Below are 27,844 nucleotides of genomic sequence, written 5' to 3'. Positions count from 1 at the left end.
AGCTGTGCATGCAGTATATACTGTGAGCGGAGGAGATGCTGTGTATATACGGAGCTGTGCATGCTGTATATACTGTGAGCAGAGAAGATTCTGTGTATATACTGTGAGCGGAGGAGAAGCTGTGTATATACAGAGCTGTGCATGCAGTATATACTGTGAGCAGAGAAGATGCTATGTATATACTGTGAGCGAAGGAGATGCTGTGTATATACAGAGCTGTGCATACAGTATATACTGTAAGCAGAGGGGATGCTGTGTATATACTGTGTGCAGAGGAGCTGTCTATATACTGTCAGTGGAGAAGCTGTGCATGTAGTATATACTATGAGTGCTTATTCCAAGTCCCTTTTAGAGACCCTCGGGATATAAAATACAATTCATATACGGTCTGTAGGACCAATAATCCCTTTAGGGGTCCCTAACTAATATAAATATGTGAAAAATTTATCTTTATTTAATTTAATCTATTAAAGACATACAAACACAAGCAATACTGTTTAAAATTATCAGGGTATAGTGAGTATAAATAGGTGGTTCGTATTAACACTGGTTGGCCTTTGTAGCCCTCTATTTAACCACTGGTGCCTTTTGGTAGCACTGCTTATAGTGCATAGCAGTCCATCCTTATAGGATCTACTCGTGTATTAGCTCTGAGGGGTGGTTATCACTGTTCACTCGGATCAACCTTTATATTTAGGTCGCAGAGTATAACTTTAATTGTTATTTGGTACATTCTTTAAGGGCTACTGTTGATTATAGCACTTTACTTGTGTGTTGTAACTGCAGCACATTGCCTATGCGCTACAGTTGTTGCGATCTGGGGGAGCAATTCCGATACACCTCCTGTATCATTACTGGTGACAGTGCAGCTGTCTACTCATGTTTCTATTGGACGCTCCACTGATCGATAGGTCGCACTTGGTCTGCTGCTAATTCCTATTGCTAACTACAGTTCGTATCCCTTTGATACTTGTGTTGCCTCATGTGAGCGGTAACTACCACCTCGCTCCGTATCTACTTGGACTGCCTATGCCATGCAGTGTCTCCCTGATCCCTCACTTGCCCTGTCTAAAATGCGCACTACACTAGTACTCCCCTCCCGACATGTTTCGCCACTTGCGTGGCTTCGTCAGGGGAAGTGGGGTATAATTTTAAACAGTATTCCTTGTGTTTGTATGTCTTTAATAGATTAAATTAAATAAAGATAAGTTTTTCCACATATTTATATTAGTTAGGGACCCCTAAAGGGATTATTGGTCCTACAGACCATATATGAATTGTATATACTATGAGTGGAGCTGCTGTTTATATACTGTGAGCTGAGGAGATGCTGTGTATATACTGTGAGCAAAGGAGATGCTGCGTATATGTGAGCAGAGGAGATGCAGTGTATATACTGTGAGCAGAGGAGATGCTGTGTATATACTGTGAGCGGAGGAGATGCAGTGTATATACTGTGAGTGGAGGAGATGCTGTGTATATACTGTGAGCAGAGGAGATGCTGTGTATATACAGAGCTGTGCATGCAGTATGTACTGTAAGCAGAGGAGATGCTGTGTGTATACTGTGAGCAGAGGAATTGCTGTGTATCTGCTGTGTGCATAGGAGCTGTCTATATACTGTCAGTGGAGGAGCTGTGCATATAGTATATACTATGAGTGGAGGAGCTGCTGTTTATATACTGTGAGCTGAAGAGATGCTGTGTGTATACTGTGAGCAGAGGAGATGCTGTGTATATACTGTGAGCTGAGAAGATGCAGTGTATATACTGTGAGCGGAGGAGATGCTGTGTATATACTGTGAGCGAAGGAGATGCTGTGTATATACTGTGAGCGAAGGAGATGCTGTGTATATACTGTGAGCGAAGGAGATGCTGTGTATATACTGTGAGCAGAGGATATGCTGTGTATATACTGTGAGCGGAGGAGATGCTGTGTATATACTGTGAGCGGAGGAGATGCTGTGTATATACTGTGAGCGAAGGAGATGCTGTGTATATACTGTGAGCGAAGGAGATGCTGTGTATATACTGTGAGCGAAGGAGATGCTGTGTATATTCTGTGGGCAGAGCAGATGCTGTGTATATACTGTGAGCAGAGGATATGCTGTGTATATACTGTGAGCAGAGGAGCTGTGCATTAAGTATATACTCTTAGTGAAAGAGCTTCATATGTATTTTGTGTATTACAGGGGAAATGTGTGTGTGGTTTGCACTTATTGGGGCGCTGTGGCTGGCATTCATGGGAATAATCTGGTTGAAGTTTATGGGGTAATGTGGCTGTAGTGGTCTAATTTGTGCTCCATTATGGCATGTGGTAGTGGTGGTGTTAGTATTACAGTATGTGCTATGCTGAGGTTTTGGTGCTTAAATATATACACACAGTATATTATATTATACATTTTTTTCCCGGGGGTAGGCATGTGCCTTGGGGCTTGTGCCCCTGATCTTTTAAGACCCTAGCAACGCCCCTCTTTGGCGATTGTAAAAACTGGACAATTTTTACAGCCTCTGACGATCTCTGTCCTGTTTTAGACAACGATAAGTCTATTGACTGCCTGTTTTGCTTAGGACCCATGTTCTTTTCCCTTTTTTTTCTCTTTTTTCCCTCCTCCCACTCTTTTCTCTCCTCCCCTTCTTCTCCCTTTTTTCTCTTTTTCTCTTCCTTCTTCCTCCTACCCTCATTTTTTCCCCTCTTATTTTTTCTTGTTCCTCCTTCTCCTCTCCTTTTTTTCTTTCCCTTTTTCTTTTTCTTTTTTTTCCTTCTCTTCCTTCCCTTTCTCTTTTTTCTCTTTCCTTTTTTTACTCTTTCTTTTCATCTTTTACTTCTTTTTCCTTTTCTTTCTCCCCCTTCCTTCTTTATTTCCTTACCTGTTTTTTTTTTCCAAGGGAAGAAAGTTTTTTTTTCTCTTCCTTTCCTCCTCCTTGTTTTTTATTTCCTCTTTTCGTCTCTTTTTTTTTTTCCTTTTTTCCTCTCCAAAACTCCCCTCCTTTCTCTCCCACCTCTCCCTCCCTCCCAATTCTTATATCAATATCTCAAAATAATCTAAAAAAAACACCAGGGGAAGGAAAGGGCAGGAGACAAAGGGAAAACAAGCAAAAGTTCAATGTGGGTAGATCTCACCACGATTACAGAAGTCCCAAGGAAGCAGAAGGGGCTTGAGGTCTATGCAAATTACCTTTCAGAGCTGAGGAATCAAGTCCCAGGGAGAGCATTGGGGCATTGAGCTTATACAAAGTTTCCTCCACGGCTGAGAAGGAAGGAAGGGAAAAAAAAAAAAAAGAGAACAAACAGGCAGTCAGCGTGCATTCTGGAGTTTAAACCAGAGCAACATGAACACTAGGTGCCTCAAGGTGTACAAACCAGGTGTCCCACCAGGCCCCACAGGACCCCAAACAGCCACACTGAACACATGGCTGCCGCCCAACAGAGGGAGCCAAACCCGCCGCGTCCAGGACACAAGTCAGAGAACGGGTCGCTGCAGGAGCACTAGGAGAGAAGGCGGAACACAAACAGCGGAGGTGAGCGGAGTAAGGACAAGAGAAGCAGGCAGTGGTAGGTGGTACTCGCTCCCTCTCACATCATAAGCCCACCGGCAAGAGTCTCAACATCCAGGCACGTAGCAATATGCATGAGAGCGCTGTCTGAGCAGCATCAGGATCACGGAGACATATTGGGAGGAGGAGGAGGAGGAAGACGCAACATCACGTCCTCATGTCATCAAGTCCCACATGAACGCAGCATCTAATGGATTCAATGACAGGGTTCCCCATTATTGCGCCCTCTACTTACAAACAAATGCGCTTCATGACAAAGTAATTTGTCACAAAGCAATTTTTTGGGTGAAATTCGGCTAAGCAGCCAAATAAAATTTTAATTTAAATTTTTTAGAAAAATTGTATTGTTTCAAGTACAAACACAGTACATACTGTCCATAAACAACACAGTATAAAGTACATACACATACATAGGAGCAGAGAAACTAGATATCCTGCCAATAAAACAGTAATGTTTCCATGAGTCAGCACTTAGGTGTCTGGAACATCTACATACTCGCCATAGCTATCAATCAATACGGGGAGCAGCCATGTTTACAAGTGACCACCTTCTTAGCATGATGGAGGCTTCAGGTGCAAGTCAGGTCATCCTCTGTCTAATCTCCCAAGTGTACCTTTTAGTCTTCCTGTTAGATACCATTTGGTGAGCTTGAAAGGGGACATCAGAGTATCAATTTCTAAATCCGAAAAGTTCCTTAACACAAAGCCTCTCCACTTTTTTAAAAATCTGCCCACTAAAATTTCTTTGTGTCTTTCTGTTTCATTTTTTTCTAGAGCCAGTAAGCCCCTCATACAGTCCTAATAAAAAGTTTAAGACCACTTGAAAAATGGCAAAAAAAATCATATTTTACATTGTTGGATCTTAACAAGGTTCCAAGTAGAGCTTTAACATGCAACAAGAAGAAATGAGAGTGAGACAAAACATTTTTTGAGCATTCAATTAATTGAAAATAACGATTAAACTGAAACAGGCTGTTTTTCAGCTGATCAAAATTTTAGGACCACATGCCTTTAAAAGGCCAAATCTGTGCAAAGATGTGGATTCATTGTCATTTTCTGTCAGGTATTCACACGTTGTGATGGCAAAGGCAAAAAAAACTCTCCCTTTTTGAACGTGGTCGGGTTGTTGAACTGCATAAGCAGGGTCTCTCACAGCGCGCCATCGCTGCTGAGGTGGGACGCAGGTGGGAATTTCTTAAATGATCCTGAGGGTTATGGAACAAAAAAGTCAAGTGGAAGACCCCAAAAAATTTCATCAGCACTGAGCTGGAGGATCCAATTGGCTGTCTGTCAAGACACTGGATGATCCTCGACCCAAATTAAGGCCCTTACTGGTGCTGACTGCAGCCCCATAACCATCAGACGGCATCTGAGACTGAAGGGCTTCAAAAACAAAAAACGTCTTCAAAGACCTCGTCTCCTTGAACACCACAGAACTGCTCGTTTGGACTTTGCAAGAGAGCACCAAACATGGGACATTCAAAGGTGGAAGAAAGTTTTATTCTCTGATGAGAAAAAATTTAACCTTGATGGTCCTGATGGTTTCCAATGTTACTGGCATGACAAGCAGATCCCACCTGAGATGTTTTCTTCGCGCCACAGTGGAGGGGGCGCCATAATGGTCTGGGGTGCTTTTTCCTTCAGTGGAACAATGGAGCTTCAGGAAGTGCAGGGTCGTCAAACGGCTGCTGGCTATGTCCAGATGTTGCAGAGAGCATTCCTCATGACTGAGGGCCCTCGTCTGTGTGGTGACTACTGGGTTTTTCAACAGGACAACGCTACAGTACACAATGCCCGCAGGATAAGGGACTTCTTCCAAGAAAATAACATCACTCTTTTGGCCCATCCTGCGTGTTCCCCTGATCTAAATCCAATTGAGAACCTTTGGGGATGGATGGCAAGGGAAGTTTACAAAAATGGACAACAGTTCCAGACAGTAGATGGCCTTCGTACGGCCATCTTCACCACTTGGAGAAATGTTCCCACTCACCTCATGGAAACGCTTGCATCAAGCATGCCGAAACAAAATTTTTAAGTGATAAACAATAACGGCGGAGCTACTCATTACTTAGTTCATGTTCGGAAGTTGCATTTCTGTTCTGGGGGGGTTTAGTTTTTTTTGGGAGGTGTGGTCCTACACTTTTGATCAGCTGAAAAACAGCCTGTTTCAGTTTATTCGTTATTTTCATTAAATTGAATGCTCAAAAAATGTTTTGTCTCACTCCCATTTCTTCTTGTTGCATGTTGAAGCTCTACTTGGAACCTTGTTAAGATCCAGCCATGCTAAATATGATTTTTTGCCATTTTTCAAGTGGTCTTAAACTTTTGATCAGGACTGTATCATGCAGAATCATTTCCTTAGATGGGACCATGGCATCCAGCCAATTTCGCAATATCAATCTCTTTGTAACCATGCTTAATACATGAAAAATCGCTGGTAGCCTCTTCTCTGTTGTATCTGTTGTTCTCATCTCCTCCCAATAATGGAATAAATATGTCAGGGGTTTCAGGGGAATATCAAGATTACAAATATCCCCAGCTATACTTTTTACATGGCCCCATAGGAAAACGACCTGCGGGCAAGACCATAAACCATGAAACTAATCTGTTTGTGGCATCTGACACTTCGGACAGCTGGTCATTCTATTGGGCCTACTGGGCGCTGGAGGTAAATTAAAGGCATATATGGCATTATGCTATATACGAAAATGGGTATCTCTCCACGACTCATTCACCACAGATTTTCTCATCGCCCACCATCCGAGCAATATCTTATCGCTCACCTCCTGTTCTTCCAATACCCATGGTCTAAAAGCCAGCGAGGGCAAACCATCTCCTAGAAACTCTCTAACCTGAGAATATATGGATGAGATGGATTGGGGGCACGTTCCTCTGTTTAAGATCTTATCTAAATCATTCTGTTTACCTTCACTTGCAGGGTCAGCCAACCTGTCGTTAAGAAATTTGTGTATCTGAGCATACTGTATGTTTTGGAATGAACTTAGACCATATTTCTCTTTAATTTCCTGACAAGTCAACCATCTATTATTTGTCTCGTTAATCAAGTGTTGAGCCGTAAGAATCCCCTTCCTTTTCCATTCTCTAAATAAACTGTTGCTTCTGCCGTGCTCGAATTTTGGGTGGTTCCACAACTGTAAGTACTTGGATACTCTATAACATGACCTAAACTGGTTTCTGATAGCCTTCCAAGCTGCCCAGGTGTGCCTAAAGAGAGCAAAATTACATAAGTTCATGGGGACATCACTGAGTCTCACATGCAGCAGGGTAGCCAGATCCCATGGTAGACCAAATCAAATTTTTAAGAACTTCGCTGATCTCTATCTGCAGGTCCAGGAGAGCATTGCTCATAATTTAAGAGTGGCTGAAGTGCTTGAACAGTCTGCTGGACTTTGGCAGCACCTTGTGCAAGCCAGTGTACTTATTTAGAGTGCTGCACCACTGGGTTGATGACATACACCATGCAGGGAGCATGTGTCATTTCGCCCAGGTTCAGGGCAGCCACGATGTTGTGCCCATTGTTGCTGACCACTATGCACAGTTGGAGTCGGCGGGTTGACAGCCAGCTGGATGTTTGCTGCTTGATGTACTTGAGCAACTGCATGCTGGTGTGGCTACTCTCTCACAGGCAAATCAGCTCTAACACGGCGTGGAAACACTTGGCCTGACATATGTGATAGGAAGGAGGGGTAATGTGAGTGATCCTGTGCCCTGCTGCTGTTTGAAATGGGAATGTCTCTATGGAGGAGGTGGAAAAATGACTGGTGTGGGTGCCAGGACAAAAAAATAGCAGGGGGTCAAAATGGCCTGACCTCTTTGTCAGGGTGCTGCCTTGCCACTGCCAGAAAAAACATTGACCCAGTGGGCCGTGAAAGCTATGTACTGTCCATGCCCATAAGAGCTGCTTCAAGTGTCCTCCGTGGCGGAAACCTTGCCGCACAGCGAGAATTGCAGGGAGCAGCACACGTTTCCACCACATGAGAGTACAAGACAGGAATGGCTTTTTGAGAGAAATAATGTCGGTTAAATAATGTCAGCGAAGATTGAGGCTTGACACTCAATTTCATGTTAATACTCACAGGTAGATTGCTGCTATACCATGTGTTTTGCTGCAGTAATCATGAATATATGCTGGTTAATTAAATTGAACCCACAAAAACTTTTTTTTATATTGCAACCGTGTGGAAACTGAATGAACGGCTTGATGCTCAATTTCACTTAACACTCATAGGTAGATTGCTGCTATACCTTGTGTATTGCTGCAGTAATCACATATATATGCTGTTTAATTTATTTAACCCAACAAAAAATGGATTTTTTTGAAAATAAGGAGGAGGGGATGAAAGTATTTCCTTGTAAGTAGCTACTTTTGAGGTCTGCACTGCAGTAACTGCGGTTCTGCAAGGAAGCACAGCAGCCACAGCTCCCTGCTTGTCCTTATATTTCACACACAATTTTTCTTTATAATCCTAACCTTTCCTTTCACTCTTCCTGGCAATAGAATACAGACTTGATTGATTTCTGACTGTCTTTGACTCCCTAAGATTGTTCTCCTTGCAGACACTTTAAGATCCAACCACCCTCATTCATAGCCCAGCACATAATAGCATTCTGTTTGTTTTGCTAGGGTACCTCCCTTCCTGCTGCAGCATAATTGGCTTATCCAAAGTGTCTGTCAACCTGGGAGCCAATCAAGGCAAGCCCAACCCCCACTTCCTCTCAGGGACATTTGTGGCCACTTCTCCTTCATACCTAGTGCTTTCTTTCTGCCAACATGTGCACTAAAATGGCGCTACGTGCCGTTTTAGTGGATTCATCTGAAATGAACCTTAAGAGATTCAGGTTTGTCTGTCGGTCGAGAAGTAGCAAAGTTCAGACCAAAACCAGTTCACTCCAAACTGGTTCCCTCATCCTTAATTCATACAAAAAGTTTTCAACGGATTATAAGGGACATGTATCAGTAACTTCAAGCATTTCCTTAACAACAAGCAAAGAATTGCCCAGATCATTTCCCAATCCTCCCCTGTGGCTTTCCATTTATCATTATTTCATCCCTCCAAACCTTCCTCATTTTTTATGAGTGGTTAATCTATCTCTGCCTTCCTTTTTCTACCAATGCTCCCTTCTTCTAGTCATTTCACTGGCTACCTATTGTCAAGTGAAGATATTTAAAAATTCTGGCCCAGGACACAGTCTATCATCTCCATACATGTTTATCCTAATCTCCAGAGTCGGCGTCCTTCATTCCCCAGGAGACAGGAGGCAGGGAGACTGAGCGCTGATGTTGATGACTCAGCGCTCAGCTACAATAGACCTGGAGGGGCAGGTCACGTGTCGCTGGCCATGTCACATGACTCTATTACCTCCGGTATTCAACAGGCAGCCTGCTGGTTACAGGTTGCCTGTTATTGGGTCTGTATTACCTACCTGCTATGTTTGTGTACTCTGCATCTCTTACCTTGGCTATTGTTCCTGACCTCGCTCCTGTTTATCTCCTGGTTTTTGACTTGACCTCCTGGCTATTTGACCTCGGCTTGTTGTTTACTCTCCTATTGGTTATTGCTTGTGTACTGACGTCCTCTCCTGGTATTGACCTTGATTGTCTCACCTTGCTTTTGTGTTACGTGTGTTCTGTTGCTTGTTTGTGTTGCTCCCCTTCCCTACCCTGCACTTACTCAGGTTAGGGACTGTCGTCCAGTTGAGCACCATTACCTAGGATGGATCGTGCAAGTAGGCAGGGAGAGAGGCATGGGTGGCAGTCAGGGGTGCATGCTTCCCTACCCCCTCGTGACACCAAGATTTTTTCTCGTCACCACCCATACTCTAGAACTCACTACCTCAACATAAACTGTCTCCTTTATTCTAAACTTTCAAAACCAACTTTGAAAACACATCTCTACTGGAAACCTTATAACTTGCAATAACCTATTCTTTACTACACAACTCTAGTGGCAGCTTTGACCCTCATCTTCTCATTTTTTACATAAAACTCTTTAGTATCCTAATGTGGCCAAATCCAAGTGCAGAAGTTACTGTATAAATTGTCAAACCTTACAAAATTTTGCAATGCAACAAATGATAGCGCCACTATACATATAATTAATAGAGACTGATAGAAAGCCAATCATACTCAAGGATGCCATTTCTGTTAGAAGTGCCACTAGATTAGTAATCACTTGAATGGGGGGAATGGCTACATGTTCAATTGTGTTTTGGATAATTATTGCAATAAATGATGATGACTTTGAAGAAATTAATTTTCATTTTGACAGTAAAGAGTAATTTTATGTTGATCAGTGTCACAATTAATTAAATTCACTTGAATTCAATGCTGGCACTGCATGTTTCTTATTATGGGTACACATGTACATTAAAAAGAGCTTGACAATTAATACTTGACAATTAAAATCACTTACAAGTGCTCACTGAGAATATATTGTAGTCAAGAGTAAATGTAGTCAGTGCTTTCCATTAGTGCATACTAAATACACATGTTTAAGGATGCACCAAGGTGCCAATCAATCTGAATCAATCTGGCCGTGACCACCATGAAGCCTTCTGCTTGTTAGCAGGTCTTATTACCTACTTGTTGGCACTGTGGTCCTAAAATGACAGCTGATGGAGGGTCATGTGACCATTCCTATCCATGTTCTATTTCCCCTTTCCATCCACAGTGCAATTGAATAGAGGTCACTGATATAACAGACGTGTTACATGACCTTCCACCCACATTCATCTTGGGACCACAGTGCAGGTAAGAGGATGTTCTTATAAACATAAATGGCATACTAAACCATCAGATGATGTAATAAAGTGTAGTACTCATTGCATGTATGCGCTATTCCCAGCACATGTGTAATATACAGGGTGGGCCATTTATATGGATACACCTTAATAAAATGGGAATGGTTGGTGATATTAACTTCCTGTTTTTGGCACATTAGTAAATGTGAGGGGAGAAACTTTTCAAGATGGGTGGTGACCATGGTGGCCATTTTGAAGTCGGCCATTTTGAATCCAACTTTTGTTTTTTCAATAGGAAGAGGGTCATGTGACACATCAAACTTATTGGGAATTTCACAAGAAAAACAATGGTGTGCTTGGTTTTAACGTAACTTTATTCTTTCATGAGTTATTTACAAGTTTTTGACCACTTATAAAATGTGTTCAATGTGCTGCCCATTGTGTTGGATTGTCAATGCAACCCTCTTCTCCCACTCTTCACACACTGATAGCAACACCACAGGAGAAATGCTAGCACAGGCTTCCAGTATCCGTAGTTTCAGGTGCTGCACATCTCGTATCTTCACAGCATAGACGATTGCCTTCAGATGATACGAGATGTGCAGCACCTGAAACTACGGATACTGGAAGCCTGTGCTAGCATTTCTCCTGTGGTGTTGCTATCAGTGTGTGAAGAGTGGGAGAAAAGGGTTGCATTGACAATCCAACACAATGGGCAGCACATTGAACACATTTTATAAGTAGTCAGAAACTTGTAAATAACTCATGAAAGAATAAAGTTACATTAAAACCAAGCACACCATTGTTTTTCTTGTGAAATTCCCAATAAGTTTGATGTGTTACATGACCCTCTTCCTATTGAAAAAACAAAAGTTGGATTCAAAATGGCCGACTTCAAAATGGCCGCTATGGTCACCACCCATCTTGAAAAGTTTCCCCCCTCACATTTACTAATGTGCCACAAACAGGACGTTAATATCACCAACCATTCCCATTTTATTAAGGTGTATCCATATAAATGGCCCACCCTGTATAATGGGAAATGGGGAATCTGTCCCTTTGCTCTCCCTATTCTATTCCTCAGCCCAGGGACGGCCCCTAATGGTGGGGACTCCCTGTCCTCGAACCTGGGATGTTGTTACCCTCACAAGACCCTGAGGGGTACAAAAAGAGGGTGTAAATATATCCGTGATACCCTAAAAAGGGTGCTTAAAAAAGATAAATGCAGAAAACAAACACAAAACACACCCAACCCTGTGGAAAAGGGCCTATTGGTGGGTCACATTCACACTTTCAGTCACAATATTGTCGGGACCTGAGAGTGAATGTGCGATCCACCTCTTGATTTAAATATTACATACAAACCCCGACACAATTCCCCCATTTACGGGTTCATCAGGGGTCAATAGGATTTGGGTGATGGATACCACAATAGATAGTATCGCATCCGCAATTAGAAAAAAGATGCCATAATATATGTGATAGGGCACTAATAGTCGATGGCAGGAGGAACTTTCATTCACTAAAGGCAAAGCATAGCAGTATGACCAAAAAAACAGCACCGGTCGGCAGTAATGCCCGTCACAGGACCTAAGTAAAGTTCACCGCAGATATCTGTAGACAAAAGATACACAGAAGGAGGAAATGGTATCTCAGAAACACCTCCAACATTTCCCATAGAAATAGAAAGAAACTCACAGTCTGCATAAGATAGCATGAAACGTCACAGGTCCAAGGGTGCATCTCATAAATTCCTTCAGTCCATACAGATGGCCCATGCTGCAACAGGACAACAGTTGCTAACAATCCATATCCACTGTGATCTAACAAACAGATGGGGTATAAATGCCCCAACTTACAGTGGTCTGTAACAGGATCCGGTGGTCCCTATGCCTCCTCAAACAGGTCACATTTAAGATAGAAAAAGTGCCCCCTTATATACACTCCCACATTCATAAGTGCCGCCATGAGTTTACGGACACCGAAAAGATCACTTCCGGTCGTGTGGTGTGCAGGGATGCGCAGCTTCCGGCCGGTGAAACGCAGGACAGCGCACTCATGTGATAGCTTCTGATCACGTGATATCTCCATATGTTGGACCGTAGAGTGCATGGGGAAGGGTAGAGATAGATACACAGAGTCACCCAATGCGTTCCACAGCACATAATTGAGAAGTTGCCGCCCAGGTAAATACGCCGAATCTCAGCCGTACTGCGCAAGACTATGATAAATAATCGCCCAAGTCTGATCACTTTTACCCCAGTCAGGGCAAAAAAAATCAATATCAAAAAGATAAACCACACACATCTCATGTTGTTTAGTACATAGATATGAACAAAAGATGAACAAAAATACACATGGATCAGGACCGGTCTAGAAACACATGGTGGATAGATGAAGAAAATATAAATTCAATAAGTGTGGCGAATAAAAAGACCTTCACCGAAAAGCCATTAGACAGCCTCAAAAGATATAGAGGTTGTCATACTCTAACAGAAGAACAATCAAGTTCGCTGACCCTGATATTATTCAAATTAAGATGCTTCCCGCATCTGGCCAAGTTTGGGGTACTCAAAATTCACCAGGCCTGGCAATACATGACAGGAGACTATCCAGTGTAGAAACAGGTCTAGAAGTAATCCAGGCTCTGATCAGACGGATTACAAAAAGCAGGCAAATGTCAATCTCTCATTAATGCCAAGGGGGGACTGGGATCGGAACCGATGTATCCATTCGCATTCCTTTTGCAGGATCTTCCTATCCCAGTCATCCACCCGGGGAGATGGTGAGACAAGCTCCAAAATGGAAAACCTCAAACAGCTCGGATCTCCCGCATGGAGCTCATTGACATGTAATGCAACTGGTGTGACATTCTTTTTGACTATGTCATTAACGTGTTCACATATCCTTCTCCTGACCTCTCTTACTGTTTTCCCTATATAGTCCATTGGACATGGGCACTGACAGATATAAATTGCACCTTTACTTCTGCAGTTAGCAAAGTTCCTGATCTTAAACACCTGTTTTGTAACAGAACAGGTGATGACCTTAGACATTGAGATAAAGTCACATTTTTACAAGAACCACATTTAAACACTCCAATGGGTTTACGGTCCAGCCAAGTACCCGCCTTTACAGGAGGTGTAAAGTGGCTATGGGCCAAGCGATCCTTGATACTCTTCCCATGATGGTAAGTCACACTTGGGTGGTCAGTTAGAACATCACACAGGTCAGGGTCCATGCGTAATATAGGCCAATATCTTTTCAGTACTGTCATCACTTGATGATTGTCTACATCAAAGGTAGAAATTATCCGCAGGGGTTGATGTTTGCCTTCAACCTTTTGCCTCGGAACTAGGAGATCAGCTCGATTTTGTTGTTGGGCATTCTTGAAGGCTCCCTTCAGAATCATCTGCGGATAACCTCTACCTCTGAACCTTTCTTGTAGTTTCCTGTCCTTACTGAAGAAAGACTCACCACCCGAACAATTCCTCTGCACTCTGAGGTATTGACCTCTCGGTATACCCCGCTTGAGGGGTATCGGGTGATGACTCTCCCAGTCCAGTAGTGAATTGGTGGCAGTGGCTTTCCTATAGATATCTGTCACCAGTCTGTCATCCTTCTTGGTCACATGCACATCCAAGAAGGTAATCGTCTTTGGATCCAATTCATACGTGAACCGTAGGCCTATCTCATTGTTATTCAGGTCAGCAATGAACTTTATGAGATCACCTGACCCACCACTCCAGACCAAAAAAATGTTGTCTATATAGCGTGTCCAGAATATTATGTTTTCAGTCCACCAGACTGATTGGTCAAGAAACACACATGTATCCTCCCACCAGCCAAGGAAGAGGTAAGCCTTCTTTTAGAGGAAGAAAAACTGTTATTTGAAAAGACATCTACGAGACTCCAGGAGCAGATAGACATAGCTCTTAAATATAAAGACGGCCCTTTACAGACGTCAGTAGAGAAATTTCAGAATTTATTGAAAGAGCGGAAACATAGACAGTTTGTCCATGACTTGAATGAATTCAGGGAGAACAGCGCATACAGTCAGCAACAGGAGGCCACAGCTGGATCCGAGGTCTCAACTGAGGTGCTTAAGAAAGAGTTTTCATTTCTGCCCACCATTAACTTTAGCCTGTTCACCTGGACTAAAGATTTACATCTTTTTGGTAAAAGACTCAAGTGGCACAAATTCTTTAGGCACACTAATAGACAAACCTGTGAGCAATTGGGATTAAATGAAAGGAACTTTGCTGACCTTCAGACTCTTGCTGAGCTAGGGGAGGAAGGTCACCGTTATCCAGGCCAGGTCCCTTACACTAAATTAATGCCTAAGAGTAAGGCCTCATGCACACGACCGTAGTTGTGGTCCGCATCCGAGCCGCAGTTTTTGTGGCTCAGATGCGGACCCATTCACTTCAATGGGGCCGCAAAAGATGCAGACAGCGTTCCATGGCACCGCAAAAAAATATAGCATGTCCTATTCTTGTCCGTGATGTGGACAAGAATAGGCATGTCTACAATGGGTCACCCGTTCTGTTCTGCAAATTGCAAAATCCGGTTTGTGGACCGCAAAAAACGGCACGGTCGTGTGCATGAGGCCTAAGAAGATGCCTCCAACTTTTAGTTATGAATGTGTTGATATTTTTCTCCAGATGGTAATCTATGATTTGGAACAGTTAAGGCAAAATCTATCCAAGAACATATAACCTTTCCCTTACGGAGATGCAGGCACTAAGTGTGCTAGAGGAACAGTCCGATAAAGGTGGTAATTTGGTTATACTTGATCAGAATACTTACTTACAAATGTGTATGGACCTACTTAAGGACAAAGATGGGTATAAGGTACTATCATCTAACCCTACTCTATCATTTGTGAATGATCTCAAGACAATACTTGATGAGGGTCTGAGCAAAAGAGTAATCAGCTCGGCTGAGTATGACTTCCCTCCTCCCCACGCATCCTTGTATACCTACGTTTTATGGACTCCCAAAGGTCCATAAAGGTATTACACCACTGAGAGGTCGCCCGATAGTTTTGGGAGTAAACTCTCTTACACCGAATTGTGGCATACAGTACAGACCAAAAGTTTGGACGCACCTTCTCATTCAAAGAGTTTTCTTTATTTTCATGACTATAAAAATAGTAGATTCACACTGAAGGCATCAAAACTATGAATTAACATATGTGGAATTATATACATAACAAACAAGTGTGAAACAACTGAAAATATGTCACCTTTTGCTTTGATTACTGCTTTGCACACTCTTGCATTCTCTTGATAAGCTTCAAGAGGTAGTCCCCTGAAATGGTTTTAACTTCACAGGTGTGCCCTGTCAGGTTTAATAAGTGGGATTTCTTGCCTTATAAATGGGGTTGGGACCATCAGTTGCGTTGAGGAGAAGTCAGGTGGATACACAGCTGATAGTCCTACTGAATAGACTGTTAGAATTTGTATTATGGCAAGAAAAAAGCAGCTAAGTAAAGAAAAACGAGTGGCCATCATTACTTTAAGAAATGAAGGTCAGTCAGTCAGCCGAAAAATTGGGAAAACTTTGAAAGTAAGGACTATTTGACCATGAAGCAGAGTGATGGGGTGCTGCGCCAGATGACCTGGCCTCCACAGTCACCGGACCTGAACCCAATCGAGATGGTTTGGGGTGAGCTGGACCGCAGAGTGAAGGCAAAAGGGCCAACAAGTGCTAAGCATCTCTAGGAAATCCTTCAAGAATGTTGGAAGAGCATTTCAGGGGACTACCTCTTGAAGCTCATCAAGAGAATGCCAAGAGTGTGCAAAGCAGTAATCAAAGCAAAAGGTGTCTACTTTGAAGAACCTAGAATATAACATATTTTCAATTGTTTCACACTTGTTTGTTATGTATATAATTCCACATGTGTTAATTCATAGTTTTGATGCCTTCATAGTCATGAAAATAAAGAAAACTCTTTAAATGAGAAGGTGTGTCCAAACTTTTGGTCTGTACTGTATATCTTGACCAAGTACTTAGGCAATTCGTTCTGTCCCTACCTGCTTATACGAGGGACACAATGGATTTCCTTAACAAGATTGAAACACTCAACCTTGATCCTGACTGTATCTTAGCCAGTATTTATGTTGATTCGTTGATTCGTTGTATAGTTCCATTCCACATCACAGAGGACTTATGGCAGTGGAGTACTTTTTAAGGAGTAGAGGTACACACTGTAGGGCACACAATATTTTCACCCTGAAACTGCTGGAGTTCACGCTGACCCACAACTTCTTTTTGTTTAACGCACGATTCTACCACCAGCTCAGGGGGACAGCTATGGGGAGTCCCTGTGCCCCTTCTTATGCTAACCTCTTCCTGGGCTGGTGGGAGGATACATGTGTGTTTCTTGACCAATCAGTCTGGTGGACTGAAAACATAATATTCTGGACACGCTATATAGACAACATTTTTTTTGTCTGGAGTGGTGGGTCAGGTGATCTCATAAAGTTCATTGCTGACCTGAATAACAATGAGATTGGCCTACAGTTCACATATGAATTGGATCCAAAGACGATTACCTTCTTGGATGTGAATGTGACCAAGAAGGATGCAGACTGGTGACAGATATCTATAGGAAAGCTACTGCCACCAATTCACTTCTGCACTGGGAGAGTCATCACCCGATACCCCTCAAGCGGAGTATACCGAGAGATCAATACCTCAGAGTGCAGAGGAATTGTTCGGGTGGTGAGTCTTTCTTCAGTGAAGCCAGGAAACTACAAGAAAGGTTCAGAGGTAGAGGTTATCCGCAGATGATTCTGAAGGGAGCCTTCAAGAATGCCCAACAACAAAATCGAGCTGATCTCCTAGTTCCGAGGCAAAAGGTTGAAGGCAACCATCAACCCCTGCGGATAATTTCTACCTTTGATGTAGCCAATCATCAAGTGATGACAGTACTGAAAAGATATTGGCCTATATTACGCATGGACCCTGACCTGTCTGATGTTCTAACTGACCACCCAAGTGTGACTTACCATCATGGGAAGAGTATCAAGGATCGCTTGGCCCATAGCCACTTTACACCTCCTGTAAAGGCGGGTACTTGGCTGGACCGTAAACCCATTGGAGTGTTTAAATATGGTTCTTGTAAAAATGTGACTTTATCTCAACGTCTAAGGTCATCACCTGTTCTGTTACAAAACAGGTGTTTAAGATCAGGAACTTTGCTAACTGCAGAAGTAAAGGTGCAATTTATATCTGTCAGTGCCCATGTCCAATGGACTATATAGGGAAAACAGTAAGAGAGGTCAGGAGAAGGATATGTGAACACGTTAATGACATAGTCAAAAAGAATGTCACACCAGTTGCATTACATGTCAATGAGCTCCATGCGGGAGATCCGAGCTGTTTGAGGTTTTCCATTTTGGAGCTTGTCTCACCATCTCCCCGGGGGGGTGACTGGGATAGGAAGATCCTGCAAAAGTAATTCGAATGGATACATCGGTTCCGATCCCAGTCCCCCCTTGGCTAATGAGAGATTGACATTTGCCTGCTTTTTGTAATCCGTCTGATCAGAGCCTGGATTACTTCTAGACCTGTTTCTACACTGGATAGTCTCCTGTCATGTATTGCCAGGCCTGGTGAATTTTGAGTACCCCAAACTTGGCTAGATGCGGGAAGCATCTTACTTTGAATAATATCAGGTTCAGCGAACTTGATTGTTCTTCTGTTAGAGTATGACAACCTCTATATCTTTTGAGGCTGTCTGATGGCTTTTCGGTGAAGGTCTTTTTATTCGCCACACTTATTGAATTTATATTTTCTTTATCTATCCACCATGTGTTTCTAGACCGGTCCTGATCCATGTGTATTTTTGTTCATCTTTTGTTCATATCTATGTACTAAACAACATGAGATGTGTGTGGTTTATCTTTTCTATATTGATTTTTTTTGCCCTGACTGGGGTAATAGTGATCAGACTTGGGCGATTATTTATCATAGTCTTGCACAGTATGGCTGAGATTCGGCGTATTTACCTGGGCGGCGACTTCTCAATTATGTGCTGTGGAACGCATTGGGTGACTCTGTGTATCTATCTCTACCCTTCCCCATGCACTCCACGGTCCAACATATGGAGATATCACGTGATCAGAAGCTATCACATGAGCGCGCTGTCCTGCGCTGTCCTGCGTTTCACCGGCCGGAAGCTGCGCATCCCTGCACACCACACGACCGGAAGTGATCTTTTCGGCGTCCGTAAACTCATGGCGGCACTTATGAATGTGGGAGTGTATATAAGGGGGAACCTTTTCTATATTAAATGTGAGCTGTTTGAGGAGGCATAGGGACCACCGGATCCTGATACAGACAACTGTAAGTTGGGGCATTTATACCCCATCTGTTTGTTAGATCACAGTGGATATGGATTGTTACCAACTGTTGTCTTGTTGCAGCATGGACTGAAGGAATTTATGAGATGCACCCTTGGACCTGTGACGTTTCATGCTATCTTATGCAGACTGTGAGTTTGTTTCTGTTTCTATGGGAATTGTTGGAGGTGTTTCTGAGATACCATTTCCTCCTTAGGTCCTGTTACGGGCTTTACTGCCGACCGGTGCTGTTTTTTTGGTCATACTGCTATGCTTTGCCTTTAGTGAATGAAAGTTCCTCCTGACTATTGGTGCCCTATCGCATATCGTTTGGCATCTTTTTTCTAGTTGCGGATGCCATACTATCTATTGTGGTATCCATCACCCAAATCCTATTGACCCCCTGATGAACCCGTAAATGGGAGAAACGCGTCGGGTTTTGTATGTACTATTTAAATCAAGAGGTGGATCGCACATTCACTCTCAGGTCCCCGACAATATTGTGACTGAAAGTGTGAATGTGACCCACCAATAGGCCCTTTTCCACAGGGTTGGGTGTGTTTTGTGTTTGTTTTCTACATTTCTCTTTTGTAAGCACCCTTTTTAGGGTATCATGGATATATTTACACCTTCTTTTTGTACCCTTAAGGGTCTTGTGAGGGTAACAGCATCCCAGGTTCGAGGACAGGGAGTCCCCACCATTAGGGGCCGTCCCTGGGCTGAGGAATAGAAAAGGGAGAACAAAGCGACAGATTCCCCATTTCTCCCTTTTATTTCGTGGGTGCTTACTATGGGTCTGTATATATTAGACCTTCATTGATAACTGTCTGTCATTACTTGGGATACCAATTCCCAGTTTTTTAAGTAATTGAAATAAAGTATATGGGTTTTAAGGTTTATTTTTTTGCTGGAAAATATATATATTTTTTTTATTAACCCAGGTAGATGTCAGTGGCCATCCCTTTTAAATGGAAAAATTTTATGTCATGAGTCTCGAGATCATGAATGATGGCAGTGGCTAGATAATTTGAGTATATGTCTAGTCCTTTGGTCTTTGGATTCTGTTGGTTACAGGAACTTTTTGTGCATGAATGAATCCCTTTATTCCACTTTTTGATATTTACAAGCTTTTATATTTCCTCTTTGTGAATGCTGTGCTAAAAGAAATACAGGAAATACTGTAAAACAACATCCCCAGCTGAGATAGAAAAGTAAGGAAAAAGTCAAAATCATTGTGTGCCACAGGATATGTCTAGTTGGTAATGCATTTCTTAGATTTCAAAAAGACTAGTAATCCTTTAGAAGTGTTCTTGTGTTCCATTCTTTCTACTGGGCATATTAATAAATACTGACTTGCTGTTACATTTAAAGTCATGAAATGAAACTAGAAAGGGAGATTTCAAGCTATTTTAACACTGCCCTGAGAATATATTTTTTCCATTGTCCCCCTCTCATGTATTTATATGTTTAGCTGCAGGAGCCGACAAATGCTCACCTAAAGACATAAGCCAGCTGCCTGGTCTGGGCAGCAGGCACAGATTTAGACAAAGCAGATGGGCCCAATACCAGGAAAGATATACTGCTTTCCTCAAAATAAATTATAGTCTGCAACAATAGGTAGACAGTTCTCACACGAGAACTTAGTCTGATCAACCTTGCCTCCATTGTTAGTGTCTTAACAACAGCATATTAGAACGAGCTCGTATTTTTCGGTAAGGTCAGGCAAACAGTCTTCATCAATAGCAAGCGCTCCTCCTGCAATGGATTTTCAAGATAGGCCATAGCTTATAGCAGAATATGTTAGCACTTTGTTTTCCCATTTATCTCTAAACCAGAACTTTCACACCACTGAAGAATTCAAAGAGGACTTTCTTCCATTCTACTTTTTTTTTTTTGTTGCAGACTCCCTTTTAAAACGACAAAAAAGATTGATTTTGCAATGAAAATTATGTGAAAACTAACTTTGACAAGAAAGATTTTGTGTCTGGAGCATGGCTTTATTCAAAATGAAAGGACTCTTCTAAAAAGCAGTCATACATCTGTTCGGGAGAAATTGATTTTAAACACAAGTGTCAGAACATTCATCTTTAACACAATATAATTAAGTTGTGAATTCCACCAATCATTTTGCTTGCCATGTACAAATGTCTACTTCTCTGAATTTGTGGTATCACTTCAAAGAAGTTATGGGTAAGTAAAACACATCTCCATACACGATTCCTAAGTAATTACAAAGGACGACTACAGGAAAATGAAGCAATGCATTCACGCCAATCAATCCGTTGTCGATTGTGGGTTTCTATCCCTTTGTTCCATGAAACATTTGCTATTCATGGACATTTGCAAATGATCTTGAGACAAAGCTATTCTGCTTTCATTGCATAAAAAGGACATTGGGCAGGTTAAGGCTGACTATTTTATTTTTTTAAAAATTGGTCCTTCCATCTCCTCCATTAACCACCTCAGCTCCCCTAGCTTAAACACCCTTAATGACCAGATACGTTATAGCGTTTAGAAACTATGGTACAAAAATGTGAATTTTCCGCTTTTTGAAGCACCTGACTTTCTGAGCACCTGTCATGTTTCCTGAGGTTCTACAATGCCCAGACAGTAGAAAAACCCCACAAATGACCCCATTTTGGAAAGTAGACACCCTAAAGTATTCGCTGATGGGCATAGTGAGTTCATAGAACTTTTTATTTTTTGTCACAAGTTAGCGGAAAATGATGATTTTTTTTTTCCTTACAAAGTCTCATTTTCCACTAACTTGTGACAAAATATAAAAACTTCCATGAACTCAATATGCCCATCACGAAATACCTTGGGGTGTCTTCTTTCCAAAATGGGGTCACTTGTGGGGTAGTTATACTGCCCTGGCCTTTTAGGGGCCCTAATGTGTGAGAAGTAGTTTGAAATCAAAATGCGTAAAAAATGCCCTGTGAAATCCGAAAGGTGCTCTTTGGAATGTGGGCCCCTTTGCCCATCTAGGCTGCAAAAAAGTGTCACACATCTGGTGTCGCCGTACTCAGAAGAATTAGGGCAATGTGTTTTGGGGTGTCTTTTTACATATACCCATGCTAGGTGAGAGAAATATCTCAAGACAACTTTTCCCATTTTTTTTATACAAAGTTGGCATTTGACCAAGATATTTATCTCACCCAGCATGGGTATATGTAAAATGACACCCCAAAACACATTTCCCAACTTCTCCTGAGTACGGAGATACCACATGTATGACACTTTTTTGCAGCCTAGATGCGCAAAGGGGCCCAAATTCCTTTAATGAGGGCATTTTTAGACATTTGGATCCCAGACTTTTTCTCACGCTTTAGGGCCCCCTAAAATGCCAGGGCAGTATAAATACCCCACATGTGACCACATTTTGGAAATAAGTCACCCCAAAGTATTCAATGAGGGGCATGGCGAGTTCATAGAAATGTATTTTTTTTGGCACAAGTTAGCGGAAATTGATTTTTTTTTTTTCTCACAAAGTCTCCCTTTCCGCTAACTTGGGACAACAATTTCAATCTTTCATGGACTCAATATGCCCCTCACGGAATACCTTGGGGTGTCTTCTTTCCGAAATGGGGTCACATGTGGGGTATTTATACTGCCCTGGCATTTTAGGGGCCCTAAAGCGTGAGAAGAAGTCTGGAATATAAATGTCTAAAAAATTTTATGCATTTGGATTCCGTGAGGGGTATGGTGAGTTTACGTGAGATTTTATTTTTTGACACAAGTTAGTGGAATATGAGACTTTGTAAGAAAAAAAAAAAAAGAAAAAAAAATTCCGCTAACTTGGGCCAAAAAAATGTCTGAATAGAGCCTTACAGGGGGGTGATCAATGACAGGGGGGTGATCAGGGAGTGTATATGGGGTTATCACCCCCCTGTCATTGATCACCCCCTGTAAGGCTCCATTCAGACATCCGTATGTGTTTTGCGGATCCACGGATCCGCAAAACACATACAGACGTCTGAATGGAGCCTTACAGGGGGGTGATCAATGACAGGGGGGTGATCAATGACAGGGGGGTGATCAGGGAGTCTATATGGGGTGATCACCGCCCTGTCATTGATCACCCCCCTGAAAGGCTCCATTCAGACGTCCGTATGTGTTTTGCAGATCCGATCCATGTATCCGTTGATCCGTAAAAATGACAGGGGGGTGATCAATGACAGGGGGGTGATCACTGAGTCTATATGGGGTGATCACCCCCCTGTCATTGATCACCCCCCTGTAAGGCTCCATTCAGACGTCCGTATGTGTTTTGCGGATCCGATCCATGTATCCGTGGATCCGTAAAAAACATACGGACATCTGAATGGAGCCTTACAGGGGGGTGATCAATGACAGGGGGGTGATCAATGACAGGGGGGTGATCAGGGAGTCTATATGGGGTGATCACCCCCCTGTCATTGATCACCCCCCTGTAAGGCTCCATTCAGACGTCTGTATGTGTTTTGCGGATCCGATCCATGTATCCGTGGATCCATAAAAAACGTACGGACGTCTGAATGGAGCCTTACAGGGGGGTGATCAATGACAGGGGGTGATCAATGACAGGGGGGTGATCAGGGAGTCTATATGGGGTGATCACCCCCCCTGTCATTGATCACCCCCCTGTAAGGCTCCATTCAGACGTCCGTATGTGTTTTGCGGATCCGATCCATGTATCCGTGGATCTGTAAAAAACATACGGACGTCTGAATGGAGCCTTACAGGGGGGTGATCAATGACAGGGGGGTGATCAATGACAGGGGGGTGATCAGGGAGTCTATATGGGGTGATCACCCCCCTGTCATTGATCACCCCCCTGTAAGGCTCCATTCAGACGTCCGTATGTGTTTTGCGGATCCGATCCATGTATCCGTGGATCCGTAAAAAACATACGGACGTCTGAATGGAGCCTTACAGGGGGGTGATCAATGACAGGGGGGTGATCAGGGAGTCTATATGGGGTGATCACCCCCCTGTCATTGATAACTCCCCCTGTAAGGCTCCATTTAGACATCCGTATGTGTTTTGCGGATCCGATCCATGTATCCGTGGATCCGTAAAAAACATACAGACGTCTGAATGGAGCCTTACAGGGGGGTGATCAATGACAGGGGGGTGATCAATGACAGGGGGGTGATCAGGAAGTCTATATGGGGTGATCACCCCCCTGTAAGGCTCCATTCAGACGTCCGTATGTGTTTTGCGGATCCGATCCATGTATCCGTGGATCCGTAAAAAACATACGGACGTCTGAATGGAGCCTTACAGGGGGTGATCAATGACAGGGGGGTGATCAGGGAGTCTATATGGGGTGATCACCCCCCTGTCATTGATCAGCCCCCTGTAAGGCTCCATTCAGACGGCCGTATGTGTTTTGCGGATCCGATCCATGTATCCGTGGATCCGTAAAAAACATACGGACGTCTGAATGGAGCCTTACAGGGGGGTGATCAATGACAGGGGGGTGATCAATGACAGGTGGGTGATCAGGGAGTCTATATGGGGTGATCAGGGGTGATCTGGGGTTAATAAGGGGTTAATAAGTGACAGGGGGGTGTAGTGTAGTGGTGTTTGGTGCTACTTATTACTGAGCTGCCTGTGTCCTCTGGTGGTCGATCCAAGCAAAAGGGACCACCAGAGGACCAGGTAGCAGGTATATTAGACGCTGTTATCAAAACAGCGTCTAATATCCTTGTTAGGGGTTAAAAAAATCGCATCTTCAGCCTGCCAGCGAACGATCGCCACTGGCAGGCTGGAGATCCACTCGCTTACCTTCCGATCCTGTGAACGCGCGCGCCTGTGTGCGCACGTTCACAGGAAATCTCGCGTCTCACGAGATGACGCATAGATGCGTGACTCTGCCTGGAGCTGCCGCCTCCGGAACGCGATCCTGCGTTAGGCGGTCCAGAGGCGGTTAAACAATTACCATCACAAGCTAGCATTATATGCTGATGATCTACTTATGTATGTTTCGAACCCTCATATCACCCTACCATCCATCCTGAAAGAATTTCATCATTTTGGGGTTCTTAGTAACTTCAAAATCAATCTGAACAAGAGTGAATTGTTGAATATTTCACTGCCTGTTGAGGAAGCAACACTTACACAGTTCAACTTCACTTTCAAATGGTAGCCAACGAGCATTACATACCTGGGGCTACAGATCCCAGCTCAATTGCATCTCCTATACCCGCTTAACTATTTACCTCTCCAAGCTAGTACACTAACGGACCTGGGAAGATATTCCTTGAAATCCATATCATGGTTTGGTAGGATAAACGTGATTAAAATGAATATTCTTCCGAGATTCTTATATTTATTCCAAACTGTGCCCATATGCGTTCCAGGTAAGTTTGGCCCTTAATAAAGCAATAACTAGATTTATCTGGGGCAAGGGTAAGCCTAGATTGAACGCCCGTATCCTGTCCAAACCTGAAAACAGAGGGGGTATGGATATGCCAGATCTGAAATTATATAATACGGCGGCTGTTCTCATGCAGATCCTAAACTGGTCCAGAGGCTCTACTGCAAAGTTGTGGGTTCAGATGGAACAGGACCTTTCACCGATGGATTTTCTAATAGCCCCTTGGGTTCCTCATGAGGATAGACCACCACTGAAGGATTGGCCCTTCTTGGTGCGTCATACTCTTTCTACCTGGGATAAGTGGACCCAAAGTTTTGGTTTATCCCACTGTCCTGGCCCCATGACCCCTCTCATGGGCAACCCAGCTTTCACGCCCGGCCATCACACTCTGAGATTCCTACATTGGCTTCGCCATTCTTATCCCAGAGTCCGTGATACCCTAACCGATGCTACGCTTACTCCTATTGACACTTTAATCCCTTCTGGTATGAGACAGGGGCAGAGTTGGTTCGAATATGCCAAACTCAAATCGTTTATTAGAGGTCTCTTCTTACACCACCCATGCCCAGAGACGACTGACTTTGATGATCTCTTCCTAAAGCCAGACCTGCATTTCAAGGTGCTCTCACAAATTAACAAAATTATGTTAAAACTTAGTAACAATGATTTGGTACCTTGTTTTGAGAAATGGAAATCGGACCTTCACCTTACCTTTTCACCAGAAGAGGTTGATAAAATGTGTACGTTTTCTCACAGGCTTTCGATCTCGGCTCAAGCTCAGGAAAATAATTTGAAAATATTGTCTCGATGGTATTACTGCCCATCAATACTCCACAAAATGTTTCCCTCAGTTTCCAATATTTGCTGGAGATGTAGATCGGATGTTGGCACTATGCTCCATATTTGGTGGGGCTGCCCAAAGATTAAAAGATTTTGGGATCAAGTGCTAGTTTTTTTTTAGACAGTTTTCTGGGAAAGTGTTTACTAACTCGCCCGAACTTATGCTTCTCTCACTGCTACCTGGCTCCGTGTCCCAAGTGAAGGAAAATGCACCGAGATTCTTTATCACCGCAGCTCGGATGACTATTCCGAGGCATTGGAATTCGGATCGTGCTCCCTCTGTGAATGGGCCAAAGAACTTAGCCTCTTGGTTAGAATGGAAGAATTGATTGGCACATTGCATGATCAAGGTAATAAGTTTGATGCTAGGTGGGGATCTCTTCTTGCCTTTTTACTCTCTCCCAATTTATCAGCAATTTTGGAGGATCAGACATCTGCAGCTTAGCAGACTACAGATCTGCACTAGACTTTGGGGTTTACTGTTGCTGGTTTAGTGCATGCCTGGAAGTTGAGGATGGGAATATAGAGCGTGTTCCTTCTCCCTTCTAAACCCCCACCCCTTTCTCCCCCCTTTTCTTTTTTCTATTTTGCCTCTCTCTCTCTTTCTTGTCTTGTCTTTTTACAGTAGCTCGACATGGTTGAATGTATGAGGGCGATTCAAATGTCATTGCCTGGAGCAGGTTACACATTACTTCAAATTGGCGCAATATAGAGTTTATCTTTCTGGTCAAACACTTATAAGATTACTCAGTTATGTAATTTTGCTTGCTGATTCTCTGCTATTTTGGTGTTGATTGCAGAGGTTCCTGCGAGTTCTTCTACTGTTTGTACAAGTTGTTTTGATTTGTCTGAAAAACCTAATAAATTCATTTGGGGTCTTTGCTGCATTTGTCACAGTCAAATACAACCAGTCAATACTGCAGTTACATTGTTGGTTGACAAATTAACATTTTTTTGGTACCGTGAAGTAATTGCATAAAATTTGCCTGTCATACTGTTGTGTGACCTCAATAAATTTTCCCTCTTTATGACACCGACACTGCCTTACTCTCAGTAAACTTAATTTTTGACTATTGGCGGTTACATTGTTGCCTGACAGAAACCATCTGTTAGTTTAGTGGGTGAACGCAAAGAATGAGGAGAGCGTTAAAAAAGGGACGTGGCCCCGGTCATGGTGCTGCTTGTGGAGCTCCTGTTGCAGGGAGAGGACGTGGTCGATCTGTGCCAGCTACACGCATAAGTGAAACACCTTCCACAGGAGCGAGTAGGTGACAGAACCTTCAGTGTTATTTGGTAGGGTCGAATGCGGCCCTACGAATAGTGAGTCCAGAACAAGTACAGGGGATAGTAGATTGGGTGGCTGACAGTGCCTCCAGTTCCTTCACATTATCTCCCACACAGTCTCCTGCTGAAAGATCAATGTTGGCACTGGCAGCCCATGTCCATCACTCCTTGACCTCACCCCCTTGCAAATCAGCCAAGCAGTCTGAGCCCCAAGTCTGCTTTTTGATGACTCTGCTAGCAGGGTTTCCCAGGGCCATTCACATAGCTCGGCCCCAGAAGTGGAAGAGATTGAGTGCACCGATGCCCAACCACTTATGTTTCAGGATGAGTACATGGGAGGACCATCGCAGCACGTGTGACAACTGCTGTTGCTTTCAAAAGTGTGCAGAGCGACAAGGAGGGCAGGGGTGAAGACTGGGTGGAAGATGATGTGGAGGACTATGAGGTCCTCGACCCCACATGGAATCAAGGTCATGCGAGTGACCTGTGTAGTTCGGAGGAAGAGGCGGTGATAGCACAGAGCCACCAGCACAGCAGAAGAGGGAGCAGGGTGCAAAAGCGGAGCGGCCATCCCCTAGACAGTACGCCTGCTACTGCCCACTGCACCAAGGGACCGAGCACACTAAAGCCATCTCCAAGGAGTTCCCTGTTTTGGCAGTTCTTCAGACAATGTGCTGATGACAAGAC

Source organism: Bufo bufo, chromosome 5 (genome assembly GCF_905171765.1).
Source record: "Bufo bufo chromosome 5, aBufBuf1.1, whole genome shotgun sequence".
NCBI classification, from domain to species: domain Eukaryota; kingdom Metazoa; phylum Chordata; class Amphibia; order Anura; family Bufonidae; genus Bufo; species Bufo bufo.
The sequence above is the reverse complement of the archived record's forward strand: the minus strand, read 5'-3'. Positions refer to the sequence as shown.